The sequence below is a fragment of the Temnothorax nylanderi genome, unplaced genomic scaffold (genome assembly GCF_030848795.1).
Source record: "Temnothorax nylanderi isolate EJ_2023f unplaced genomic scaffold, tnyl_v1.0 TNYL_tig0922_pilon, whole genome shotgun sequence".
Taxonomy (NCBI): domain Eukaryota; kingdom Metazoa; phylum Arthropoda; class Insecta; order Hymenoptera; family Formicidae; genus Temnothorax; species Temnothorax nylanderi.
The window spans coordinates 45,395-52,755 of NW_027249984.1; the positions used below are offsets into that span (position 1 = coordinate 45,395).

The window sequence follows — 7,361 nt, forward strand, 5'->3', positions numbered from 1 at the left end:
AATTTTAATAAGTTCAATTACAGTACACTGTATGAATAATAAAGTTCAATTGCATAATTTTAGTTAATCAATTGTACCCTTTTATTAGCCATCCATTTGACTCACGTAGTGTCAGGGTGCCATTACATGGAGCGCGGAAACGCGGAAACGCGGAAACGCGGAAAGAAAGTAACTAGATTCCGCGTTTCCGTCGCTTCTTTCTATCCCATTTGAGCGGAACAGCGGAGCTTCACGGCTATAGGGCACTTATGCATTAGCGCTTGTTCTACCGAATAGTTTATAACAATTAAATCACTTTTCCAATTTCACGGAGAACTGTCCACAATATTCTAAGCGGGATAGAATATATTATAAAAATACATAACCTATCTGAGGTATCTGAGTGCAACAGTACAGAGAAAAAGAACGAACATTTGACGCGCTCGTTCCGCAAGTTTATTTCTCCTTATATTACATGGAGCACAATTTGCGCGGAAAAGCGGAACAATATGGTGATAACTAGACATTTATATTCCTTTATTAAATGTCCCAGGTAGCAAGCACTCGTCATTTTGACGTCAAATGACGTCAAAAGACGTCAAAATGACAGACTTTTGACGTCAATTGACGTCAAAATGACGAGTCTTGCTACCTGGGGTGTGTTGACTTAATTCATTGCAATTTGTATTAGTATGCTTATCTTTTCAGTTTATTTATTGAATACAAGCATTTTAATCAATAAATACCGCTAAACATTCTTATTTTATAATTCCCTATTCCGCTTTTCCGCGCAAATTGTGCTCCATGTAATATAAGGCAATCAAATGAACGGAACGGATCGACGGAAATCTAGTAAATTTTGTCTTCCGCGCTTCCGCGTTTCCGCGTTTCCGCGTTTCCGCGCTCCATGTAATGGCACCCTGAAGCTCACGAGGCGGTGGTCGTGTTGTTTAGTGAAGGCTTAGGGCCTGAGCAGAATAGCTGACTTATAATTTTAAGACAGTGTTTTATGCTTTAAATCTTTGTTTTTAGCAACGCACAATACTGTCTTATGTCTCAAGTCTTACAATGTTGACACTTTGTACACTCGTTTAAGACTTGGGACACAAGACAGTATTGTGCGTTGCTAAAAACAAAGATTTAAAGCATAAAACACTGTCTTGAAATTATAAGTCAGCTATTCTGCTCAGGCCCTACGAAGGACCTTCGGCAATTACGGTGTAAACACCTTATACACTGTACCTAAAAAATTAGACGCGATGATTAAAAAAGGAAAGGACAGATTGGATGATAAGAAATGTACGGGCGTTGTCTATAAACTCGAGTGTTCTGGATGTAGCGCTTGTTATATCGGTCAAACCAAAAGACATCTGGAGACCCGTATTAAAGAACACTGTGCGGACATTAACAAGCGTTCCAACCAGCACTCAGTTGTCAGTAAGCACAGATTAGATTTTGACCACAATTTTAAGTGGCAAGATGTAAAAATTTTACATAAAGAACCAAATCTGAAAAAACGTGAAATTGCCGAAATGCTGTTTATCAAAAAACATACTGATTCTATCAACTCGCAAAAAGACACGGAAAATCTACCACTAGTCTATGACCGTATTATATCTTCGCTTTGAAATTTGACATCTATATTGTCGGTGTTAGTTTGCGTCTATTTATTTTGTATATGTCAGTCGTTCTCCGGGCTCTGTACGCTACCCAGGTAGCAAACACAAGTCATTTTGACGTCAAATTTTGGTCCTTTACTGACCATTCCTGACGTCACTAACTGGCGGCATAATGACGTTAAAATGACGGTCTAATGTCACAGACAATTGACGTCATTTTCTGACGTTTTATTGACGGCAAAAATAGGTCCATTGTACGACATACCGGTTTCTAGAAATGTTTTTTATGAAATTAAAATGTTAAAATGTCTACTTGATAAACGTTTATAAAAAAATGTTCTTTTTCTTTATCTATTGTAAGAAAAAAAAAACTTTTTTAACTGTTTCGTTACATGCCATGTGCGTATAGCCGCTCTCAAGGCGGTCACCCATCCTAGTACAGTACCGCGTCCGAGTCGCTTATTGACTTCGATGATCTAGTGGACAGTGACGATCTTCTCACCCTGATGCTTCCTTATTAACTGTACTTGTCTATAACAGGTACATCTTTAAAGTGTTCAAAAATCTTGTAATGATAATCTTCTTGATAGCTATAACACTGCGTGAAATAGTTATCATAAAACTATAATCACACGCAACTACATCCACTTATACCATAAATTCGCCACTTCAATCATAAAGTTGCTAAACAAACATATTGCAGTTAATTTTGTAGTTTTTATTTTATTATTACTTTATTAAACAATATTAAGAAGTAGAAATAGTTATATTACAAAAAGACCTTATTTGGACGACTTTAAGACGTCTTTAAAATGACGTCTTTAGATGGTCTAAGAAATGACGTCTTATAAACGTCCATTATTAGTCGCCGATGTCATAGACTAACCTAACCAAAAATGACTAAAAATAGACGTCATAATGATGTTATGGAATAACGTTAGTATAATGTCATTTTTAAAGACATAGTCGCTTTTTGGTCATTTGACGTCATTTGTACAAACATGACTAGTATTTGACGTCAAAATGACTTGTGTTTGCTACCTGGGTACGGTCATGTCTCTCGGACCACATTACAACGATGACTGTTAGATTTATAATTTGACGCGCAATTATGTAAGTTTTAGATTTATACCTTCACCTTTGTACATTATTGTTGTTTAACACGAACAATTTTGTTGTTTCCAGCATTGCTATATTGTAACTTGATAAGGACCCAAAGCACGGGTCGAAACGTTGTTTTAATACATTGAATTGATTGCCAGTCAGGCCGACGAAATTTCGTTTTTATTATTATATCACTGGCGAAGAATTATTTATTGGATTATTCATTAATTATATGAATGGACTTGCCGAATCTCTAATTTCACTCAAACTGACCGTCTTCTAGTGAGCGATAAAACGAGGTGTTACGTGCTGTCTGTCAACTCTAATCGTGTCCTCCTGACTTTCACTTTTTAGACCTAACAATTTGATAGACGAAAAAGAGAAACTAATATATAAAGTCGGCTTTGTATTCCCACGAAATATATTTAACGCTTTGCAAAGTAATTTTAGATTAAATATATCGTTTACTTTTTAAAGAAAAATTATATGTGCAATATGCGCTTTTTATTTCGGGGACTTGATTTGGTGATAGTATGTTACTCCAAGCTCGAAATTTTAAATTGATTAGCAATTTGCGGTCAGACAGACAAGAAATTTAAAGTATGATATATGATCTATTCTAATCAAGGAATCAACAATCGTAAGTTTTCTGCCTCGTCCGGTTGTCAAACAACGACTCTTGTCTCAATTGTAACGACTATCTCTGCTTATAAATTATATTATTTTTCAATGTTTATTCTCACGTTCTGTGAGCTGGCTGGGGGAAGACTTCATTTCTCTTTATCGTTCAAAAGTTCTGACTGTTATTTTTGTTTTGATTATATCACAAACTATACTATGATCGATGATATTAGCTAAACATCTTAGCTAGGCACACTTGGATTTTCTCGTGAAAAATTACACTATTTTTAAACCACTCGATTTGGGAATACTCACTTACTGCTCGTCGAAGAACGTGAGATTATTTTCATTTAATTGGTACTGCATCGTTGATGATGACTCGAAACAGAGATTAAATTTATAATTATGTATCTTATTAGGAATTAAAAATGGTTATAATGTTAACTTATTCACTGTCAATCGCGTTGTACTCTCAAAGCTCACTTCTTTCGTTTCTTTCTCGTCTTTTTAGTCTTTCGTCTCTCTCGTCTCTTTCGTCTCTTAGTCGCGGCGGTTATAATAAATGTCTTTTTATATATATTGTATTCATTTTACATCATGATAAAAGTATAACTGATGGACATTATATAAACATTGTGCGTAATAAAGACACGGAATAGATTCCAATTAATAATTATCCTACCGCGCGAGGATTTTTGTTTGCGAGAATCGCTAACGTGTGATAACCGCGTTACAGCAACGCGCGGTACTTGCGCTCGCGGTCACGGAGCACTCTCGCGAAATCACAAGCTGCGAATTATTATGAATTATTGTTGTGGTCGGGTTGTGGTGCGTGCAGGCGCACTGTGATTTGACCGCCACACATAAAGCATTGTTAAGCAATTAATCTTTGTGAACATATCACGGAACAGAATTAAATACCGTTGACTTATTGTTACCCGCTGAAAATATCCGGCTTGGTAGCTACATAACTTAATGTACCTAAATGTTTTTTTGCATATAAACGCGGCAGTGGACGGGTTTCTTCGGTAACACAGATATGTTCACTTTCAGGATTCTCTCTGATAAAATAATTTTGCCTATATGTTTAGCTGCATAAAATGTCCTTACGCTATCTCTAATTTTACATACATGTGATAATAGGATCGACTTTAATCAAACTTAATTTGATTAGCATAGCCAGCGGATAGTTAAAAAAATAGAATGGCAAAACAGATTTTCCAACTATTTATAATTTATGATTTCTAATTTAATTATTTTTTTTATATGTTAAACAACAAAAACTTAATTATTCTATCCATATTAACAAAATAGCACAAATATTTAATAAGTTAATGAGCGATTAAGTTGATCGGAATTAGTCGTAATCACTTTAAATCTTTCAAATCAGTATTTTTATTTCTTATTAAGATTACGTTATTTTATTTTACTATTTACTATTTTATTTTATTAACGATTCAAATTTTATAAGATAAACAAAAAAATTTATCATCAATAAATAAATTATAGGTTGTATTATAATTCAGGATTTAGCGAAAGTTCTCTTTATTAAAACTATAAAATCACTTCTTTGGGTTACACTAAGGATCGAAATAATATGGTACATCGTTCTGCTGTTCCAGTAATGTAGCTAAAGCCCGTTCTATATTTTCTGGCAAGTGATCCAGGAGCATGCGTGGCATCACCGTTAGTTTCGTAAATTCCTCCGCTTGCGCCCATCGCATCTCGTATTTTCTCTCCTTGGCGAGTTGTTTTTTACTAATGTAGAAATTATATATTATTATTATCTAAAATCTTATAGCCTTTATAACTCTTTTAAGATATTTTTTCTATACCATTCCTATTTTTTTAAATATTGATTTATATTTATGGGAATTGTTCTGTAAAAGTTAATACTTTGAATAAGAAAATACGTAAAAACAATGTACCTCTTTCCCTCCGTTTTTTCGAGCTTGCATCTAGCTATGTGAAGTATACGACCAGCATTAAATAATTTCATTCTCGAGTATCTTCTTTTTGTTATGTCCCGCTCTATTATTTTATTATCCTGCGAAAAAGATTAACTATTAACAACGAAGTATAATACAATAATTGTGTTAAATTCGGTATTACGTAAAATTAATATTACAAATGTTCGTGTGTTTAATATACTTTCCACAAATTTTGCAATGCATGCAGCATTTTTTTCTTACCACATCGCCGGGCTTAGTTAGCAAAGGCGATTGACCCGGAATTGTGTTAATTATGTTATGGTTGACCCACGTTTTAGTCAGATCTCTCTCGGGAACTCCGAACAAAGCGTATCCAAATCCGTTTAGGACCACTCTGTACTAAAGAAAAAAAGATAAAAGTATTTATTGAAACATAGTTCGATTTAATTATCTGAGCAACTCGAATACTGAAAATCATGAATTTCAAAATACCTTAGGCAGTCGACAGGCATGAAGAGTTGTCAGTAACGAAGTCCTTAATTCTCTGTACTATCCACACTAAGCCTCATTACGAGATCATCCCCTAATCCTATAGTCAATACGAATTCCTCTGTAACCCTAGCAGCTTCTCTGCTCAGCAGTCCAGCTTTTTTGACAAATACATTCGAAATTGTAAATTAATCTAATATGTGTGTGCAAAATTAATAAGTGTCTGCTAAAGTTTTTCTTAGCTGATAAAATTATGAATTAAAATCATTTGCACAAGTAATTACCAGGCGTAGCAAATGCGTAGACTCTCAACTCCGGATAACGAGGACGTATAAGTAAACCAAGCAGAATGGCTAAACCGGCTCCTAAACTATGACCTACGTATACATGTTATCTCATTATAGAATGTACAGTTATGCGCCGACGGCGGTTTGTTACTAGAATGAAGTTCTTACCTGTAAGCGTCAAATGATAATTAGGATACGTGGCGAACGCTCTTTCCAAGATTTTATGATTCTCCAATTGCTTTAAGATTACTTTTACTCCTATTATCATGCCTTTATGAGCCTATAAATTTTATATAGATTTATATACAATTAAATCGATTAATTTTATATGTATATCCATATACAAGAAGAAAATAAAGCTAACCATGCTGCCTGGTGGAACGCCAGGACACTCGAATGAATCAGACGCGGCCGCGAAATCGGTAATTATATCTCTCAAGGATAACGACCCTCGTATAGCCACGACAATACTGGCAGTTTTGTGATCCACCATTACGCAGAATGGTATCTGTGAAATTTCAAAGAGTAATACTTAATACTGAATGAGCGTAGAAAGAGTATAATTTTAGAACAGTATACAAACTTCACATAAATGATTTTTGAAGGAAGCGAATAGAATATCCTCCTCAGATATCTTCGACAAGTATTTCACACCAGAAAGATAACAAAGACAACAGTTATCGTCCAGAATGATATTACGTTTTCGTCTAAAAAAAGAGATAAATATAATAAAATAATAAAGCAATAGAAATAATAAAAAATTGTACATGCATTATTTATAAAATTATATTATTTACAAAATAATAAGATAAAGATAAAGAGTTAATATTGAGTATAGAGTTTTATATGTTATGTTCTTTTACCGGAAACAAGCACAGCATCTCATGCCGCGTATCAAACGAAAACATCCGGTACACGCGTGCTGATATATTACGAAAAGCCAGCCGTAGGAGGCGATCGATAGCTGCAGGAAGTGATGGGCGGCTTCCAAGGACATCCAGTTAGGTGCGCCCGAAAAGATTTCATTACCATCTAACAAATGTAGACAGCAAATATTTGCATGATAATTAGTGGTAAACATTTGCATTCAATACGCGCGTTTTTACATTTTTTTCCGTGAATGACGTACCTGAAGTGTATTTTGGACGCGGGATTAGATTTAACTTTCGCAATTCGTGAATTTCTCGCTTCTGCCGGACTCTCAGCAAGACGCATCCCGCCATTACATCTGAGGGAACCAATCCGTGCCTCGAAATAAGGCGCTTAAAAGACCTACAAAGATATTTGTATCAGTATTTTATCGGTGACGAGTTACATTATTAAAAAAATAT

At 34.8% G+C, this 7,361-nt stretch overlaps 1 pseudogene; it reads right to left on the minus strand.

Annotated features, from left to right (window-relative positions):
• Positions 1-4,851: 4,851 nt before the first annotated feature.
• LOC139785934 (diacylglycerol lipase-beta-like) lies at positions 4,852-7,302 on the minus strand (annotated as a pseudogene).
• Between the last annotated feature and the right edge of the window lie 59 nt (positions 7,303-7,361).